We start from the raw sequence: 22,527 nt of genomic DNA, 5'->3' as shown, positions 1-22,527 counted from the left end.
GGAACTGGATTTCTTCTCTCTCCTTTCGAAGATGATGGGCTCCTTTTCTGGGCGCCTGATGTCTTCTGCTAGCAGTCAGAAGTTGTTTTGTGAAGTTTGCTCAGCATTCAAATGTTCTTTCGATGAATTTGTAGGGGAGAAAGTGGTCTCCCCGTCCTACTCTTCCGCCATCTTGGCTCCTCCCCGCCAAGTGACATTGTTTTAAAATAACGTTATGTGTGGCAATAGACTTTAATTGAAAGTATAAAGTAAATATACTGATGATTAGATAGCTAAATAAATGGGGGAGAAAAGACAAATCATTCTTATATGATTACAAATAATACATAAAGATACCCCTCTATCCAGGAACTAGTTTAACTCTCCCTGCACTGTAGGTGAGCTGGACTTAGTGACTTGCTTCCAAAAAATAGGTAAAAGAAAGAGAAAAGAAAACTAGCTAACAGTACTTTAACCAGGTGATGAAGGCTAACATCACCATTATCTCACGTGGATACCATGTTCCTCTGATGTGATGTGATAAAGAAGAGAGTCTCACCTCCCAGCCTAATCATTGGTAAAACATCAGATAACCCCAGACTGGGGGACACTTCTAAGGGACCCGTAGGCAGTACTCCTCAAAACTACTAAGGTCATGAAAAACAAGGAAAGACTGAGAAGCTGTCACAGAACAATAGATATAGAATACATGACAACTACAATATGGTCACATAGGTAGCATCCTGCACCAGAAAGAGGACATAAATGGAAAGACTAAGGAAATCCAAATAAATCCTGAAATCTAACATTAATGTACCAAAACCAGATTTTAATTTTGAAAAATGTACTACACTAATCTAACAATGCCAGAAACTGAATGAAGGCTATCAAGAAAATCTCTTTGCAAGATTTATTTAAATCAAAAATTACTCAAAGATAAAAAGCTTGTTTAGAAAAATCAATTTGTGGCCAAGATCCAAAGGACAAACAAATACAAAAATATGATTGCTGCCTTGAAATTGGACTTGCTGATATTAGTGGGTATGGTGAAATTCTGGAACATCTGAAAGCACACAGTAACACTAGACTATCCAAGGCAAGACGGCTGTGGTTATCATGACGGTCAGTCAATTATGGTAACTGTGTACTAAGAAAGGAAAAGACTTCCCTGGTGGTCCAGTGGTTAAGAATTCACCTTGCAATGAAGGGACGTGGGTTCAGTCCCTGGTCAGGAATTAAACTCTCACACGCCAAGGAGCAACTAAGTCCGTGCGAGTCTGTGCACCACAACAAAAGATCTCTCATGATGCAATGAAGACCTCACTTTTTGCAACTAGGATCAGATGCAGCTAAATAAATAAATATCTTAAAATACTTATAAAAAAGGGAACTAGATACTTTTTGATATACAGCTATTTATTGCACAAATGCTTTTTACAAATCAGCTTGTTTTCTCAATCAAAGACAATAGTAAAAATTAACTTCTTGGTTCATGAAGCTTTATTAACTTTCAAGTTCTCTATCATATAAGTCTATAGGGATCTTCATTGACTGGATGTTCCTTCTAACATCAGGTTATAATATTATATTGATGATATAATGCTAATTGTAGGTGGCAAGTGCAAATGTCAAGTGACTTATATGCTAACGATCCCACTGTAGAGGGTCAGAGATTAAACACTGTGAAGACTCATGGGCCTGACATGTTGACATATCAACAATGTATTTATAGACCTACTTGACTGCAGAATGCCAGAATAGCCCTAACAAAGAAAGAGAAAATCACAGAATGCATGCCTACCACTACTACAAAAGTGGCAAAGCACTGATGCACTTGAATGAGTTTCTGAAGTAAGAATACTGCATATGGAAGTGTTTTCTTTTTTTTTTTTTTTTGTCTCATTTATAGGATGACCCAGGCTTCCCAGGTGGTGCAGTGGTAAACAATCTGCCTGCCAATGCAGGAGACACAAGAGATGCAGGTTCGATCCCTGGGTGGGGAAGATTCCCTGGAGAAGGAAGTGGCACCCCACTCCAGTCTTCTTGCCTGGAAATTCCAAGGACAGAGGAGCCTGCTGGGCTATGGTCCATGGGGCCACAAAGTGTCAGACACCACAGAACAACTGAGTATCCACATAGGATGACCCACAAAAATGCCCATTTTTGAATGGAGCAGAGAATAACAGTAAGTTCTACAATAAGTCTAGGCTGTGGTGCAAGCTACTCTATGAAAGTGAAAGTGAAAGTCGCTCAATTGTGTCTGACTCTTTGCAATCCTATGGACTTCTCCAGACCAGAATACTGGAGTGGGCAGCCCTTCCCTTCTCCAGGAGATCTTTCAAACCCAGGTCTCCCACATTGCAGGCAGATTCTTAATCAGCTGAGCCACAAGAGAAGCCCAAGAATATTGGAGTGGGTAGCCTATCCCTTCTCCAGCTGATCTTCCCAACCCAGGAATCAAATTGGGGTCTCCTGCATTCCAGGCAGATTCTTTACCAACCAAGCTATGAGGAAAGCCCCAAGCTCCCCTGAATCTTGGGCCAAATGATCTTGAAGATCCAATGGTGCTGGAAATACCTGTAATGGATTAGGATTCTTGTTGGTTTTCTGTCAAGACCCAATCATAAAACCCAAGTATAAACAAAAGGGCTCTACTTCTACTCCATTTGAGGAGTGATGAGGGCCAAAGTTAGACAGAATAATTGAAACAATGGCTTTCAAGTTCAGGGAGCAAGCACATCTGTCAGTGATCCCAGGAGACATGAAACAAATCATGAAACACCATAGTTGCCCATTTTACCACCTGTAGATAATTTACAGACCACAATACAGAGACAGTGAACCTAGGCCAAGGTTCACAGAGACTGCTAGATCTCCCTGAGAAGTAGGGATAAATATAGAAGCCTGGAGAGGCAAAACCAACCAAGAATCACATTACATGGGAGGAGAGGACTTCAAAGAGAGTATTGGAGAGCTTCAGAGGGTTAACCTAAAGTCTTCAGCTAAGTACTGATCAACACATACATGTGATAGATCTATTTGAAGAAAGAACCAACAGAAAAGGATTCAAGAGAGAAATCTATGGAATTCACATAGAATTTTCTTAGTTTCCATTCAATAAAAAATTAATCACACCAAACAACTTAAAGGGCTTTGAGAGAAAAAAATAGCTTGCCATATACCTGGATCCCATTAGCAGTCTTGATGTCAATGTCATTTAATACAAATACTGTGAATAGAAAAAAAATATCTGTTAAAGGGAATTCTCCTAGGGAATTAAAATTTTGCCATTTTATCTTATAGGTTTCAGGAATTTGACTTTTTGCTATTTCCTTGCTAATTAGGAAAAGGAATCATTATAGCCTGAATATAATGGGGAAAAAAATGGAAAGCAGAAAAACTTGGGAGCCCAGAAGAGATTCAAGAGCTAAATAGTAGCCTTTGAAAAATCACTTTCTTTCTTGAAGCATCATAATCTCATATTAAAGGGCCCTTAACTTAAAGCCAGGGACACACTTGTTCAGCCATATTCGAGAAGGTAAATTATATTCAGCACATCCATCAGTTAGACACCAAAAGGAGAGAAAAATCAGCTTTGCCATGATAGAAATTCTGGGCAAGAAGCAAATAAGGATTAAAACCCCATTATTAGTGGAAGCTCCAATATTGTGGCCACCTGATACAAAGAACTGACTTATTAGAAAAGACCCTGATGCTGGGAAAGATTGAGAGCAGGAGAAGAAGGGGATGACAGAGGATGAGATGGTTGGATGGCACAATCAACTCAATGCACATGAGTCTGAGCAAACTCAGGAGATAGTGAAGGACAGGGAAGCCTGGCATGAGGTCGCAGAGTCAGACACAACTTAGTGACTGAAAAACAACAAATTAGTTGGAAAGCAGGGATGTAGAACACAGAGAACCTAGAATCGCAGCATAAAAAATAGAGAAACTGAAACAAATCTCCTGAAACATTCTTCTGTATTAGTCAGAAGCAACTTTTCTTAGAAAAAGCAGAGGTCCTCAAGATAAGTGTCTATGGGGATCCATTTATCCAGTGAGCTACTTTAAATATTACACTAATTGGCAATACTGTATACTATTATCAAATGTGATATTCTGAATTAAGCTGAAAACTAATGCAGTAGCACATACTTTTCATGCCCAGATTCACTCAGAGTCATTATATTTAAAATATCAATAAAAATTACTAAGAACAAGCTTCAGATGGATGCAACAAGACACTGATTTTCTCCATTTTGAAAGACACTGATAAGGAATTACCTTGTCTAGTTGTACTAAATGTCATTACCTCTTAGATAATTTGTATACAATAAATTGATAAGGAAAAATATTTTCCTTTTTAATATGGCATATCTATTGAAAGTCTTATTGAAATATTAGTGTTTCACATATGCCAGAAATTCTGCAATCATATTAAATCAAGGCTAACTGTGCTTACAGCATCTCATCCAATCAGGTTTTAACTGATTAAAACCTGATTTTTTTTTAATCAGAGAGATAAAAGATAGATAAAAGCTAAACAATGGGAGTTCGCACTTTAGGGGGTTTGAAAATTAAGTCAATAATTTGGGTATTTAAGCATAGAAAATAATCACCAATGACCTGAAAATTTCAATCACACCTATGAAGAGAATAAAAATATTCCCTTGACTTTTTATCAAATATTAGAAAAATAAGCACATTTGTGGGACTGATAAATGCATGAGTCACTTGTTTAGAAAAGCTGACTATTAATTCCTGAAAACAGAAATCCCTACTCTTCATTTGGAAGTGATTCTGTGTCTTGTCATGAGAAGACTGGAGGCCGGACTCTCAGAGGGCAGTTTGGTTCCTGGATCTAGAGACAGAAGCACTCTCTGTGTGCAACAAATCTAATGTGTCAACATTAAAAGAAGGTGCTAATCCAAAACCAGGCAAAAGAGACATGATCCCAAAAGGCACAGGAATGCAGAAAGCCCTCTAAGTCAGAGGAAACCAAAGGCAGATAGGAAAGCTCATGCACAGTAATAAGCCTCTGAGTCCAAGTTGCTGAGAGGACGTGCAAAGCACTGAGGCACAGATGATGTCGGGGGAGGGCCTGAGCAGTTAGTAGAATGGCGAGGCAGACTTTTCTCTGGATGTCTACCAGTGTGTGATGAAGTGTGGTGCTCTTTTGAAGGCAGGGAACTGGCAACCCGCTCCAGTATTCTTGCCTGGAGAAGCCCATGGACAGAGGAGCCTGGTGGGTTACAGTCCACGGGGTCGCAAAGAGTCGGACATGACTGAGTGACTTCACTCACTATGAGTGTGGATAGGGGTTTCAAGAGCACTAACACACATTTACCAAATGCATCAAGAGAATTCATAGGCTGTTGTTCTCTGGGGAGAGAAGAAGTTCTCCAGCAGTTTTCACAACCTGGCACAGGCTAGATTTGAAACAGCACATCACGTACACATCCACAGAGGACTAACATTTTATATAAGGGATACAGTTTGATAAGGTCTTTTAATTACTAGAGCTATTTATACCAAATTTTCTTTCTTTTGATTCTGAGGATAAGTGGACATTCTAACATGCGCTGGTTATATGCAAATACAAGTGAGTCATGGCCCATTGCTAAAAAGCACAATTTCTGGGAGTAAAGCACGCTAATTACAGTACTTATTGAAAATCACCATTCTGACAACTATAATTTTGCCACCACCTTTTCAAATCCTAAACTGAAAAGTATCCTGGAGCAAATATATTTTAACTGAAATATACTTTTTGCAGCTGGTAAAAGTATCTGAGGTTGAGTCCTCTTTTATGAACAATGCTGATTGCTCGGGCAAATAAAATGAATCCCTTACCACATGACATTTTTAAAATATTATGTTGAATAGCATAATTGCCCAGTAATTGTTTTACTTTTTAAGATTAATCCTTCCCCATAGTACATACAATAATTATTAATAACAAATTTCTATAAAACAATATCCAATTAATATTTATTGAGGGCAAACTACATACCAAGCATTGTGCTAAGCAGTGTAAAAGTAACTATCTATTTTCTCTCCTTTCTTTCTGTTTCTCGAATCTGCCTATCTATTAATAGCTACTAGAACAACTACACAAGTGTGTTCTAAATTCTACTCCTTTCAACTAACATTATGGTATGAGCAATTTAAAAAGAATCAAAAGTATAATTAGAGAAAATAATCTAGTTTATATGTTAACAAACACATATTAACTAATAAAGACAAAGGCTCAAACAACTTAAAATGTTCAAATATGACAAGCTTACTTGATGATGTGTGATAATATGTGATAAACTGAACCTCATAATCAATTTCCAAGTGAAAGGTTTGTGAAAAGATTTGCAATAGTCATAAAATTTTACAAAATACTAGTAAACATTTCCACTGTTTATCTTCAAAGAGAATACTATAAAATAAAATCCTGAGGAAATATAGATACTTTGCATTGTTATAATTAAGGAGTCATTCTAGCACCAAATAGAAAAATCATTACTGCTAGACTTCAGGCACTAAATGTATAAAAATTGGGGGGAAATATTTGTTACATAGGTTATGCCCTTTAGCTATTGTCTCAAAAGACACTCCCCAAAACTCAGTGATTTAAAACAATGAGCATTAATTATTGCTTGTAAATCTATGGGCCAGTGTGAAGGTTCTACTGAACTGGGAAAGACTCAGCTGATCTTGGCTGGCCTTGTTTTGTATTAGGAGACAGCTAGTATGTTGGCTGAGAACTGGTGCTCTAGGAAAGCCTCAGTCTCACTGCAATTACTGGCTACACGATGAACAACAGAGTTGTCCGGATAATGTGTCTTTAGCATCCAGCAGGGTAGCTTGGGCTTTTTCACATGGCATGGACAGAGGGTTCAGAAAAAGAACAGAAGTGCCAACCCTCTTGAGGCCTCAGAACTGACACAGTATCACTTCCAATGTCTTTGGCCAAAACAAGTCACAAGGCCAGCCCAGATTCAACAATGCTCCATCTCTTGATAAGAGGAGTTTCAATGGAGTGGGTAAAGTATTTTGCTTTGTTTGTAATCTGTTTTATCATATGGGGGTGAAAAGGAAAAGGATGTTGATGGTTCCGCATGTGTAATGCTAACATAGATCATATAGGGGTGTATAATGCAGCAGTATTCTCTGAGAACTGTTCACTCCAACTATGGAGGTATCCTGTAAATAGCAGGTCTTTTCTTCTTTTATAAAGGGAACATGGCCTTCTAGTCAGAAATAACAGAATATAGAGGGACATATAATTCAAGATGGATCAATCAAATCAGCACTCAATAATTAAACTGGGTGATTTACAGACTAGAATTCGAGATTAATAGCTGAGCCCTAGGGGATCCTGAGTTGAGATTGAAAGCCTGGTCTAGACTTCACCTTTCATAAATTCTAATAATTAGTATTTCCTTAGATTATATGGCATAATCCTGGACCATTCCATGCAATATCCTTTGTTGCATAAGCTTGCTTATATTAGATTTATAGTACCTAGAACCAAAGCAACTTAAAAAAAAAAAAGTATTGAATAAGCTTCTTTTTTTTAATCTTCTCTGTTTTTAAATTTTTCTCCTAAAGCAAAGCATCTTCACAGACATTAACAGACAGCAAAGACTGAGAAATACCTAGTTATTTTATCTCTTTTGAATATCTTTTATGAGCAGTGTTTTTCCCCCCTGGACACCTTAACACTTGTACTTGCTACAAGAATTCACTTATAGCACTGTATTACTAAATACTTATAAATATTCCAAGAGTTACAGCCATGAAATGGGAGAATTTTATAAGTGCATGGGACCTTGGTGATTACAGATAGGAAAATGTTAGTGATTAGCTCAAAATTAGAAGAAATTAGTGAAAGAACTGCTTTATATTTCACTCATATTTCTACTATCCTCATGAAATGAAGTGTTTTTTATGACATTGAAGGTTCTAACTTTTAATTTGGCAGCTAAAAATAAACTGTGATGTGACAACTACTCTGCACTTGTACTACATATAAAACAATAATAATACCTAAATATTATCGGAATGTTTTGAAAATTATAAATGAGTTAATACATGTAAAACTGGTAAAAGAGCAATAGCTTATATAACAGGTGCTCAATACATATTAATACTAAGCATTTTTACCTGCTGTTTAAATATATTATTTTAAAAAATCAACTTTGATCATAATTTACAAAGAATAAAATGCACCATGTTAAGTAGAAATTTTAGTGAGTTTGGACAAATTTTTATGCCTGCGTAAACACCACCACAATCAATATAAACTACACTTCCATCGATTTAGACTTTTATCATTGTACTTCCTAGCCAATATTCACCCCGTGAAACTAATAACTTGGTTTTGTCACTACAGATTAGATTCCTGCTTTCTAAGTTTTAGATAAATGGAATGATACAGTAATCATTTGTGTCAGACTTCTTTAACTTACTATTGTTTTTGTGACTCATCCATTTTTAAAAATATGTTGAGTACTTAACTCCTTTCAATTGCTAACTAGCATTACACTGTATGATCACACCATAATTTAACCAATCACATGTGTGTGTGCTTAATCAGTCAGCCATGTCTGCCTCTTTGCAACCCTTTGGACTGTAGCCTGCCAGGCTCCTCTGTCCATGGAATTTCTCAGACAAGAATAGTAGAGTGGGTTGCCATTTTCCTCCTCCTGGAGATCTTCCGAATCCAGGGACTGAACCCAAGTCTCCTGCATCAGCAGGAGGATTCTTTACCCCCAAGCCACCCAGCAAGCCCAAGCAGTCACATATTGATGTATAAATCTTTCAACTTTGTTCTTCAAATTGCCTTAGCTATTCAAACTCCTTTCTATTTTCATTTGAATTTAGAATCAACTTGACAATTCCCTGGTGGCTCAGATGGTAAAGCATCTGCCTGCAATGCAGGAGACCTGGATTCGATCCCTGGGTTGGGAAGATCTCCTGAAGAAGGAAATGGCAACCCACTCCAGTATTCTTGCCTGCTGAATCCCATGGACAGAGAAGCCTGGTAGGCTACAGTCCATGGGGTCACATAGAGTCGGACACGACTAAGGACTTCACTTTCACTTTCACTTTGACAATTCCAGCAAAGACAGTTGTGGTGATTTTGACTGGAATTGTGCTGAATCTTTACACCAATTTAGGAAAAATAGGTATTTTAACCATATTGCATTATGAACATGGTATATCACTCAATTTATTTAGGTCTATAAAATTTCTCTCAGCAGCATTCTTTAGCTTTCATTATACAAGTTTGGCTTTAGGTCTTTTATCTTTTTGGATGTTACTATAAATGCTTTTTTTTTAATTTAATTTCTAATTGCTAATTTCTAGAATAAAGAACTACCACTTTATACTGACCTTGTATATTATAATCTTTTTATAATTACTTCTTAGCTATAGTAATTTTTGTTATTTAAGACAATTTTACTCCATTTTTCTCATTTGTTTGTCTTGTATACAATATTCTTACCTTATTATACTAGCTAGGATTCTGGTAAAATCATGAATCACAGTGGCATTACCAATGTCAGAGTATAAGCATTCATTATCTACCTTTAAGTATGATAGTTATTGTGGATTTTTCATAGAGCTCTTATCAGACTGAGAAAGTTCTCTTCTGCTCCTAGTTCACTAAAAAAATTTTCATCATAAATCAGTGTTGCATTTCTTGATGAATAAGGTCTTGGAAATGACAAATGATTTTTTTGACATGAGACTGAAAGCACAAGCAACATAAGCAAAAATATATTCAGGAAAAAATATAAACTAAATAATTTAAAACTTGGCAAATGGTTGACAAGAATGTGAAAAAAAAGGTAACACTTGTGCACTGCTGCTGAGAATGTAAATTGGTTGCAGCTACTATGAAAAATTATATGGTTTCTCAAAAAGATTAAAAATAGAACTATAATATGATTCAGCAATTCCACTTCTGGGTATTTACCCTAAGGAAACAAAAACACTAACTCGAAAAGATACATGCATCACCATGTTCACTGCAGCACTATTTACAATAGTCAAGATATAGAAGCAACCTAAGTGTCTATTGATGAAAGAATGGCTGAAGAAAACATGGTAATACAGATATTCCACAACTTACAATGGAGTTCCATTGCAATAAATCCACTGTATATCGAAATGTTTTAAGTTAAAATTAATTTAATACCCTTACTCTACTGAACATCATAGTTTAACTTAGCCTACCGTAAACATGCTCAGAACACTTACATTAGCCTTCAGTTGGGGGAAATTATCTAACACAAGTACATTTTGTAATAAGATTGACTATCTCATGTAACGTATTGAATATTGTACTGAAAGTGAAAAAGAAAATGGCTGTGTGGGTAGTGAATGGTTGTACGTGTATCAGTTATTTACCCTTGTGGTCCATCACAAGGATGACTGAGAGCTGCAGCTTATTGCTGCCTCCCAGTATCAAGAGTATCATAATACATATCACTAGCTCAGAAAAGATCAAAATTCAAATTTGAATTAATATAGTTTCTACTAAACTTGTATTGCTTTTGAACCATCAAAAACTTTAAAAACAGTGAGTTGCAACATTATTCAGGGACCATCTGTATATACAATGGAATGCTATTCAAATCATTTAAAAGAAAGAAATTCTTACCATTTACAATAAACTGGATATACCTTGAGGCATTATGCTAACTGATATAAGTCAGATAGAGAAAGACAAACATCCTATGAGCTCACTTATAAGTAGAATCTAAGTTTTAAAAAAAGAAAATTAAGTTAATATATACAGAGAACAGATTGGTGGTTCCCAGAAGTGAATAGGAAGTAGGTGAAATGGGTGAAGGTGGTCAGAAGATACAAACTTCCAGCTATAAAACAGTCATGGGATTTAGTGAACAGCATGGTGACTATAGTTAATAATACTGTATTGTATATTTGAAAGTTGCCAAGAGAGTAAATCTTAAAAGTTCTCACCACAAGAAAAAAACTTGTAACTGTGTTGATGGATGTTAGCTAGACTTATTGTGGTTATTATTTTACAATATATGCAAATATTGAATCACTCTGTTTTACACACGAAACTAGTATAATGTTATATGTCAATTATATATCAACAAAATTAATAATATCTAAAATAGTTAATGTATGAAGAAAAACTTGAGAGGGGGATAAGCTGAACATTGTCTACGTAATCCAAATCAGTAGTTATATTTCATTATACAGAATAATGTATAAAATTCAGAATTATCAGTAGAATTAGAATAAATCAGAATAGGGCTTTTTGGTGCAAAATTCTGTTCTTGCTGATCTATTTTCCATTGTTCTCAATCCTATTCACTTGCCACATGGGCTGGGTTCTGGGAGATAAGAGAATTTGGCAGCTATGTGCTTACAGATGATATTCTAAATAGAAATATGTATACAATAGACTCTAACAAAGGATTAGGTACTCCTACCCTCTATGCACTCAAAAACTTTACAGTCGACCTTCCCCATCAGAGAATTCAACCAACTTTGGATAGCATAGTACTCTGCTACACTTTTTATTGAAAAAAATACCCATATAAAGTGGACCGATGCAGTTCAAAACCATGTTGTTCAAGGGCCAACCATAGTTGCTTTTCAATAAAATAACAGGGAGAGAATTCCCTGGTAAAGGCCACCATGAAATTTATCATAAAGCTGATATTTCTGGTTCTAAACTTCTTTCCAAATCAGGCAATACCAATTCTTTAATTCATCTCTGAAAGTAAATAAGTGGAACTATATCAAGGGATCAAGAAGAAATATCAAAGGCAAAAAAAAAAAAACCTAGTTCCTACTTTCTCACTAGTATCAATAATGTGTTAACTACATAAGCTAATTTGAGAGGATATTATGCCAATTCAGAGTGTTCTAGACAACAAATTTTAGTTTTATTAAATTGAAATGTACCTTTAATTAACAAATTAATATTTTAGTCTTTTTGACTACATTTAATTTATAAAAACTATTTCTTAAGTATCAACCTTACAAGGGCTTCCCAGGTCATGCTAGCGGTAAAGAACCTACCTGCCAATGCAGAGGACATAAGAGACACAGGTATACGCTTGCTTCCTTATTTCAGCATTCAGCCCTTGAACCTTTCCCATAACCACGTGCAATATATTCCAAAATTCTAAATTCAGCCTAATCTGATACAATGTTGTGATACCCAAGAGTTAAAACACTTTGGAGCAAAATGCATATGACTCAGTAAATAAAAAACCAAGTAAAGGGCTCATAGAAATAAGGGTTATATAGTTAAGTACTTTCCCCTGGGATCTTACGTGGGAAAACTAAGAAATTGTGAATCCAGGATATTACTGTTTCACCCCACTATTTAATAAAATGTTCATCAGATAGCACAACTTTATCTGGCATTTTGAAGAATAGGTCTATTAACAGCAACATGTAAATTTTCCTCCTTCTAATGAGTATTTTAAAAAGCTTGTTCACTACACTAATGGAAAATACCTTCCAATAATCAGAGGGAAAAAATGGTTTTTCCAATGACAAATTGCTTAAAGCAGAATCAAAATGTTTGTATAATATTTCTTAAACCTGATAAATATTAGGCAACTTGAATATGCCAATACAAAGTACACCCTCTGGTTTTAAATTTTATTTTATGGCTAGAAGGAGGAAGTTTTAGATGAAATAATGACACTGTAAGAATGAGATTGACAATTTGATAAAATGCACTTTAGCGAGGGTTTAAGTATAAGCTTTTCGTAAGTGTCAAGTTTTGAGAATATAAACAAGTGTTATTTACATTAAATCACTTCACAATTGTAAATATGTTGATCATACTACAAATTCCTAAAGATATCTAGAATTTATTTTATTTGTAGTCTATCCACAGATCTTACAAGTTGAATTATTATATAAGTATTAATTTTCAGTGTCTTTTGAAAGGACAATAAAAGTAGCATTTTTATTTAGGCATTAGCTAGCCAGAAAAAAAATGTTTTTAAAAGCTACTTCATCAAAATAAGATATCGGTGTTGTCTTGTTACCAAGATTCAATTTGGGTTGTCTCAAATGGCTTTCCTTTCCTAAGCAAGTCTCCTTTTCCTATCTCTTAAAAATCATTCAGTGAATAAAAGGAGTCTTGTAAATATTCATATTGTAATTATTTTTAAAATTTCCCTGGGATATTATCCTCATTGTCTTACTGAAGAACTACAGAAACAATAAATCATAGTTCTCTATTAATAATAATTTTTTCTTGTTTTCATAAGCATACATATTACTGGACTGAGAGCTGGTATTGAGTGATATAAGAATTGCTAACTTCCACAATATTTCTGGTGATAAAAATTTTAATAAGCTAACTTTTACTGTTTAACTTAAAGAGCAATTGTAACCCTCTACATATAAAGGAAAATGTACAAGATATGTTAATTGGACTTTATTTTCTCAGTGTTGGAAGACATTGTCAATAAATCATGATGACAAGGACTGAGAATGGATTCTGACTTTAAGATATTCAAAAGCTACTAGGGAAATTAAATAAGTATACATAAAAATAAAATATAAAGTGAAATAAGCAACATGACCATATGTTACAGAAATTTAAAGATGAAAAATATTTCCTGTCTAAGGGGCAAGGAAAGGAAAGTCAGGAGACATTTATAGCAGAAATCAGTTTGCATATAATTTTAATACATGGGAAGGATCTAAAAATTAAAGATAACCAAATATATACTGAAAATAAAGAAAGAAAACTTCACTGCTAATCATTAAAGTTGTTTTAAAGTGTTTATAGCCTTTTTTGTGTTTAGGAAGCCACGACTTAAAATGTTCACTTTCACTTGACTCAGTAAGGACAAAAAACCATATTTTTTCACTTATTTATTTATTACAATGCTGTACCTTGGATATAGCAGTTGCTCAATCAATAATCTCTAAACTAATGAAATACCTACTGTAATCCTACTTCATGGAACATTAATTTAATTGTATAAATAAATGATATAATCAGTACCAAGAAACTGGATACTTCTATCATAGACATCAGTTTCTTATGCTAGGCAAATAAATTTGTTGTCAAATGTGTTATAATACAGCATTCCTAATTTGTCAAAATATAAAAATTCCATAAATTTAAGAAAACTGGATGTTTAATAATTCAGGCATTGTGCATTTTATGTTGCATAGTGTTTTATAACAAAACTGTCAACTTTGTTCCAAGCAGGTAAAAAGACAACTAGTCTCACTATTTTGTATAAAATACTCACTATTTTGTATAAAATAGATAACTAATAAAAACCTACTGTATGGCACAGAGAACTCTAATTGGTACTCCTTGGTGACCTAAGAGGAAAGGAAATCCAAAAAGGTGGGCATATATGTATACGCATGCCTGATTCATATTTCTGTACAGCAAAAATTGACACAGCAGTATAAAGCAAATATACTCCATTTAAAAAGGAATCTAAAAAAGAAAGAAAATATGTATATATATAACTGAGTCACTTTGCTACATACCTGAAACTAACACAGCATTGTAAAGTATACTCCAATGAAACTAAAATTAAAAGCAAAGATGTAGTATATACACACAGTAGAATACTACCGAACTGTAAACAACAATGAAATAAATGCCATTTGCAGCAATGGATGGACCTAGGGATTGTTATACTAAGTGAAGTGAGTCAGAGAAAGACAAATATCATAGTTGAACTTATATGTTGAATTAAAAAAAAACTGATACAAATAAACTTATTTATAAAACAGAAACAGACTGACACGGGAAACAAATTTATGATTACCAAAGGAGAAATGGGGTGGGGAGGAGATAATTAGTCACTTGGGATTAAAAGATACAAACTACTATATATAAAGTAGATAAACAAAAAGGTCCAACTGTGTAGCACAGTGATCTGTATTCAATATCTTTTAATAACCTATAACAAAATGGATGTGAAAAAGAAAAAATACATATGGATACAAATATAAAACTGAATCACTTTGATGTACACTAGAAACTAGAAAAACACTGTAAATCAACTATATTTCAATTAAAACTAAATTAATACCTTAGGCCTTAAAAATAAAATTCAAAAATTACAAAAATCCAATAAATAAAACACAGACTTCCATGTCTCTACATATAAAATGTGTCACAAATAAAGAAGGGTTGTGGGTATGAGAAGTAAAAGAATGTTAACATTAAAACATAAAGAGCAATAACAATCAGAGAGCTATAAGAGAGATTATAAGAAACTTATCTTCAATCATAGTTATTATTTCCATAAAAAATAAAGTCTATCAAATTGTCCCTTAAGACAGTCTCTGTACTATTTCTGGAAGAGAGTAAAAAAAGCTTTCATGGTGGATGCTTTTTCTTTTGAAACATTTGCAATTTCCCACTTGTTTAATATTCCAAGCACAATAAATAGGATGCCCGTTATTAATCTAAATAATAAGAAGCAACTATATTTTACTAACAGTAAACTTTGGAATGAACTACCCCATTTAAAATGGCATATCCTTTTTCATTTTTATCATTTAAATCACTTTTTTCCCTTACATTGTGGAGTTATTTAAGAGATTACAGTGAAGAAGAATAACCATTTCTGTATTTTCCTCCAGGATCAAAGAACTCAAACAGACTTTCCTTTTGGGGGAGAACTGAAGACAAAGTAACATAACTGAGTCTGCCACTGAAACAAATGTTTTAATGTATGCTAAAGCACTAGAAACATTATTTAAAATATATTAATATGGTTGGATGGCATCACCGACTCAATGGAAATGAGTTTGCTCACTCTGTGAGGTTGTGAAGGACAGGGAAGCCTGGTGTGCTGCAGTTTATGGCATCACAAAGAGTCGACATAACTGAGCCAGTGAATAACAACGAATAATATCCCAGTATGACAATAAGAAAATAAGCTTGGTATGTTTCACCACTTTTCCCACACTCCCAAAATACAACCACACTATAAATGGGAAGGACTATCCTGGTGGCTCAGATAGTAAAGTATCTGCCTCCAATGCGGGAGACCCAGGTTCAATCTCTGAGTTGGGAAGACCCCCTGGAGAAGGGAATGGCAACCCACTCCAGTATTCTTGCCTGAAGAATTCCATGGACAAAGGAGCTTGGTGGGCTATGGTCCATGGGGTCACAAAGAGTTGGACGTGACTGAGCAACTAACACACCATGAATAGGAAAGAAGAACACTGAATGCAGATATACCATGGGGGCATTTGTTATACACAGTTGGTCTTGAAATCTGGTTATAAATGACATAATGTTTAGGGGACCCAAGAAAAAGATGTAGATGCCTAAATCAAGACAGTATTTTATCATTAATTTATCTAACAAAGACTTAGCTTCTCTTTGGTACCCCTCTATGTTCTGAAAACACAGCAGTAAATAAAATAACTAAAACCTCCTCCAAAAAGGAGATTGTATCAAAGAGGATTATTCTAATAAGTTTTAAATATATTTTATTTTATTTTTTTTAATATATTTTAAAATATCAAGTATAAGCTATTCACACATAAAAAATAATAAAATAAATATTAAGAATAAAAGGCAAAACTGACAACATAAATAATGTTATAAAAATGATCAAAAAGAACTTAGAAAAGATATATTAAATGAAAACTGTAATTGATGGCTGAATATCACTGTTGTTTTTAGTGTCTATAATGCACAAAAAATTGAAAATTCAAAAAAAAATTTCAGAAACATGTAGAACAGAGGGAAAATGTTCTGGATAAAAAGAGTTTGAGAATGAGAAAAATACTAAAATGGAAAAAGGTTCAGTTCAGTTCAGTCACTCAGTAGTGCCCAACTCTTTGTGACCCCATGGACTGCAACACACCAGGCCTCCCTGTCCATCCCCAACTCCTGGAGCCTGCTCAAACTCATGTCCATCAACTCGGTGATGCCATCCAACCATCTCATCCTCTGTCGGCCCCTTCTCCTCCTGCCTTCAATCTTTCCCAGCATCGGGGTCTTTTCCAGTGAATCAGTTCTTTGCATCAGGTGGCCAAAGTATTAGTTTCAGCTGCAGCATCAGTGCTTCTAATGAGTATTCACGACTGATTTCCTTTAGGATTGACTGGTTGGATCTCCTTATAGTCCAAAGGACTCTCAAGAGTCTTCTCCAATACCACAGTTCAAAAAAGTCAATTCTTTGGTACTCAGCTTTCTTTATAGTCCAACTCTGACTACTGGAAATGTGACTACAGGAAAAACTATAGCTTTGACTAGATGGATCTTTGTCGGCAAAGTAATGTCTTTGCTTTTTAGTATGCTGTCTAGGTTTGTCATTGTTTTTATTCCAAAAAGCAAGCGTTTTTTACTTTCACGGCTCCAGTCACCATCTGCAGTGATTTTGGAGCCCCAAAAAATAAAGTCTGTCACTGTTTCCATTGTTTCCCCATCTATTTGCCATGAAGTGATAGGATCGGATGCCATGATCTTAGTTTTCTGAATGTTGAACTTTAAGCTAGCTTTTTTACTCTCTTCTTTCACTTTTATCTAGAGGCTCTTTAGGTCTTCTTTGCTTTCTGCCAGAAGGGTGGTTATCATCTGCATATCCTAGGTTATTGATATTTCTCCCAGCAATCTTGATTCCAGCTTGTACTTCATCCAGACCAGGATTGCACATGACATACTCTGCATATACATTAAATAAGCAGGGTGACAATATACAGCCTTGATGTACTCCTTTCCCAATCTGGAACCAGTCTATTGTTCCATGTCCAGTTCAAACGGTGGTTTCTTGGCCTCATGCAGACTTCTCAGGAGGCAGGTCAGGTGGTCTGGTATTCCCATCTCTTTCAGAATTTCCCACAGTTCGTTGTGATCCACACAGTTGAAGGCTTTGGCATAGTCAATAAAGCAGATGTTTTTCTGGAACTCTCTTGCTTTCTCAATGATCCAACGGATGTTGGCAATTTGATCTCTGGTTCCTCTGCCTTTTCTGAATCCAGCTTGAACATCTGGAAGTTCACGGTTTACATACTGTTGAAGACTGGCTTGGAGAGTTTTGAGCATTATTTTGCTAGTGTGTTAGATGAGTGCAATTGTGCAGTAGTTGAACATTCTTTGGAATTGCCTTTGTTTGGGATTGGAATGAAAACTGACCTTTTTCAGTCCTGTGGCCGCTGCTGAGTTTTCCAAATTTCCTGGCATATTGAGTGCAGCACTTTCACAGCATCATCTTTTAGGATTTGAAATAGCTCAAATGGAATTCCATAACCTCCACTAGCTTTGTTTATAGTGATACTTCCTAAGATCCACTTGACTTTGCATTCTAGATGGCTGGCTTTAGGTAAGTGATCACACCATTGTGGTTATCTGGGTCATGAAGATCTTTGAAAAAGCAAAAGGTAATTTTTTTTTTTCAGAAATTACTGAGATTTTTCTGAAAGTTTAGAAAGATACTATATATTTGTCTGCAGTACAGGCGACTTGGGTTCAATCCCTGGAGAAGGGAATGGCAACCCACTCCAATATTTTTGACTGGAGAATTCCATCAACAGAGTAGCCTGGCAGACTACAATCTATGGGGCTGCAAAGAGTACAAAGCATAATAAAATAAAACAAATCCATACTATTACTTAATATACTGAAATGCCTCAGAGCACCAAGACAAAGAGAAGAATTTAAGGATAGTGAGGAAAAAGTCTTTTAAGATAGATTCTCTACACATGAATGAGACTAAAAGCTGGCTTCTCAATTGCAGAAATGAAACCGAGAAAATAAATAAATATGCTAAAAGAAAATAACATAGAATTATATTCCCTGAGAAAATAACTTCCAAGCACTATAGTAACATACAGGAATTTTTCTGAATGCATAAAAACTTTACAGTTTGCCATTAATAGAGTCAAGAAATACTAAAAATTTCAAGCCAGAGGAAAGTAATCCAAAATTGACATATGAAATGCATGAAGGAATACTGAAAAAAGGTAAGTTTGTAGATTAACCTAAACAAATATTGATCATATAAAAAACATTGTCACATGGGATTAAAAACAAATGAAATGGGAATAAATGCCACATGTGAAAGAAGTGTGATAATTTCTAAGTGTGTTAACCTAAGAACTCCAAATTAAGAAAGAATATAAAACTGTTACTTGACTTTTGATTTTGAAATATTAAGTATAGTGTTAAAATGTCTAGATTAACTATAAATAAAAAGCACAGTTAGGGACTTCCCTGGTGGTCCAGTGGCTAAGACTCTGTGCTCCCAATGCAGGGGGCCAGGGTTCAATCCCTGGTCAGGGAACTTGATCCCACATGCTGCAGCTAAGGCCGGGAACAGCCAAATAAATAAATAAAATAAATAAATATAAAAAAAAAAAGCACAGTTAGTAAATATATAGCTTCTAAGTAAACAGAAATTTTAAAAGATAAAGAAAATACACAAACCAAAATTAAGCAAAAAGAAAAAGAAAAATGGAAAAGCAAAGAAAATATATAAAAAGTGGAATGAATAAAAAGCATGAAATAAGATGGAAGAAACAAATACAAAATAAAACTGACAACAATAAATGTAAATGGAGAAAATATTCCATTTATAGAAAAACTTAGCAGACTGAAGTTGAAAAAAAATACAACTATGGTCATTCATTTAAAACAGAATAATAAAGAAAGAAAAATAAAGGTTATATATCAGGCAAACTTTAATCAAAAAAATCTTTTTTGCTTTTATCAATACCAGAACACATGCTAAAAATATTTCTAAAGATGATATAGATGAGGACGATTTAGCAGTTTTAGTCTTGGATGCATTCAAGAAAGCTTCAAAATATGAAGCAAGCTGGCAGAAATTTCAAGCCAGGAATGAAAAAAATCATCCATCATGGTTATATTTTTAGACACATTTATCCTTAAGTTATAAGCCAAGCAAAACAATAAAAAAATCAGTGAAGAGAACAAACATAATCTGAACTAACAGTACATGATAAATGAAAACATACACATTCTGTTCAAAGATGCCTAGAAAGTTATAAGGATTGACCATGGGGTAATGCACCAAGTCTCAAGAAATTGGAAAGATTTGTGTTATAAAAACAAGCTTTATTTCTACCTGTATATAAAAAAAATGCATAAGCATCATTTCTACCTGTTTATAAGAAAATGTTTCATACAGTCAGTAAAAACAAGACTGGGAACTGACTGTGGCTCAGATCATGAACATCTTATTGCAAAATTCAGACTTAAATTGGAGAAAATAAAGAATACTACTAGGCCATTCAGGTAGGACGTAAATCAAATCCCTTACAATTATACAGTGGAAGTGACAAATAGATTCAAGGGATTAGATCTGATAGAGAGTGACTAAAGAACTATGAATGGAGGTTCATAACATTGTACAGGAGGCAGTGATCAAGACCATCCCCAAGAAAAAGAAATGGAAAAAGGCAAAATGGTTGTCTGAAGAGGCCTTACAAATAGCTGAGAAAAGAACAGAAGCTAACGGCAAAGGAGAAAAGGAAAGATACCCATTTGAATGCAGAGTTTCAAAGAAAAGCATGGAGAGATAAGAAAGCCTTCCTAAGTGAACAATGCAAAGAAATAGAGGAAAACAATAGAATTGGAAAGTCTAGGGGATCACTTCAAGAAAACTAGAGCTGGGAAGGGATCTTTTCAGGCAAAGATGAGCACAATAAAGGACAGAAATGGTATTGACCTAAGAGAAACAAAAGATACAATGAAGAGGTGGCAGGAATACACAGAAGAACTACACAAAAAGATCTTAATGATCTGGATAACCACAATGGTGTGATCAGTAACCTAAAGCCAGACATCCTGGAGTGTGAAGTCAAGTGGGTCTTAGGAAGCATTAATACAAAGAAAGCTGTTCCAAAGATGGAATTCCAGCTGAACTAGATCCTAAAAGACCATGCTGTGAAAGTGTTGCACTCAATATGCCAGCAAATTTGGAAAGCTCATCTGTGGCCACAGGACTGGAAAAGGTCAGTTTTCATTCCAATCCCAAAAAAGGGCAGTGCCGAAGAATGTTCAAACTAGTGCACAACTGTACTCATTTCACATGCTAACAAGGTAACGTGCAAAATCCTTCAAGGTAGGCTTCAACAGTATGTGAACCTTGAACTTCAAGACATACAAGCTGGATTTAGAAAAGGCAGAGGAACCAGAGATCAAATTGCCAATATCTGCTGGATCATAGAAAAAGCAAGAGAACACCAGAAAATTATCTACTTTTGCTTCATTGACTATGCTAAAGCCTTTGACTGTGTGGACCACAACAAACTGTGGAAAATTATTAAAGGGATGGGAATACCAGACCACCTGACCTGACTCCTGAGACACCTATATGTAGGACAAGAAGAAACAGTCAGAACATGAAATGAAAACAATGGACTGGTTCCAAACTGGGAAAGGAGTACATCAAGGCTGTATATTTTCACATTGCTTATTTAACTTATATGCAGAGCACATCATGCAAAATGTCAGGCTGGATGAAGCACAAGATGGAATCAAGATTGCTGGGAGAAAGATGAACAACCTCAGATATGCAGATGACACCACCCTTATGGCAGAAAGTGAAGAGGAACTAAGAACCTCTTGTTGAAGGTGAAAGAGGAGAATGAAAAAGCTGGCTTAAAACTCAACATTCAAAAAACTAAGATTATCACATCCATTCCCATCACTTCATGGCAAACAGATGGGGAAATGATGGAAAGAGTGACAGACTTTATTTTCTAGGACTCCAAAATCACTGCAGATGGTGACTGCAGTCATGAAATCAAAACACACTTGCTCCTTGGAAGAAAAGCTGCAACAAACCTAGACAGCACATTAAAAAGCAGAGACATTACTTTGCCAACAAAAGTCCGCATAGTCAAAGTTATGGTTTTTTTAGTAGTCATGTATGGATGTGAGTTTTTACCATATAGAAGGCTGAGCACTGAAGAACTGATGCTTTTGAACTGTGGTGTTGGAGAACACTCATGAGAGTCCCTTGGACAGCAAGGAGATCCAACCAGTCAATCCTAAAGAAAATCAGTCCTGAATATTCATTAGAAGGACTGATGCTGAAGCTGAAGCTCCGATACTTTGACCACCTCATGTGAAGAGCCAAATCCTTAGAAAAGACCCAGATGCTGGGAAAGATTGAAGGTAGGAGGAGAAGAGTCAACAGAGGATGAGATGGTTGGATGGCATCACCGACTCAGTGGACATGAGTTTGAGCAAGCTCGGGGATTTAGTAAAGGACAGGGAAGCCTGGCATGCTGCAGTCCATGGGGTTACAAAGAGTTGGCTTAATTAAGCAACTGAACAACAAGAAGAAGAAAATTAATTTTAAAACCATATACTTTAAAGTTAATACTCTTCTAAAAAGTTAAGAATCATAGAAAACTTATAATTTAAAATAGAAGATATTTTACAATGAGTTATAATAACAGTACTACATAAAAATTTATAGGATGCAGCTATCATCAGTCAGTCAGTCAGTTCAGTCGCTCAGTCATGTCTGTCTCTTGGCAACCCCATGACTGCAGCATGCCAGGCCACCCTGT

The sequence above is a fragment of the Cervus canadensis genome, chromosome 4, assembly GCF_019320065.1.
Source record: "Cervus canadensis isolate Bull #8, Minnesota chromosome 4, ASM1932006v1, whole genome shotgun sequence".
NCBI lineage: Eukaryota > Metazoa > Chordata > Mammalia > Artiodactyla > Cervidae > Cervus > Cervus canadensis.
Note: the sequence above shows the minus strand (reverse complement) of the source record.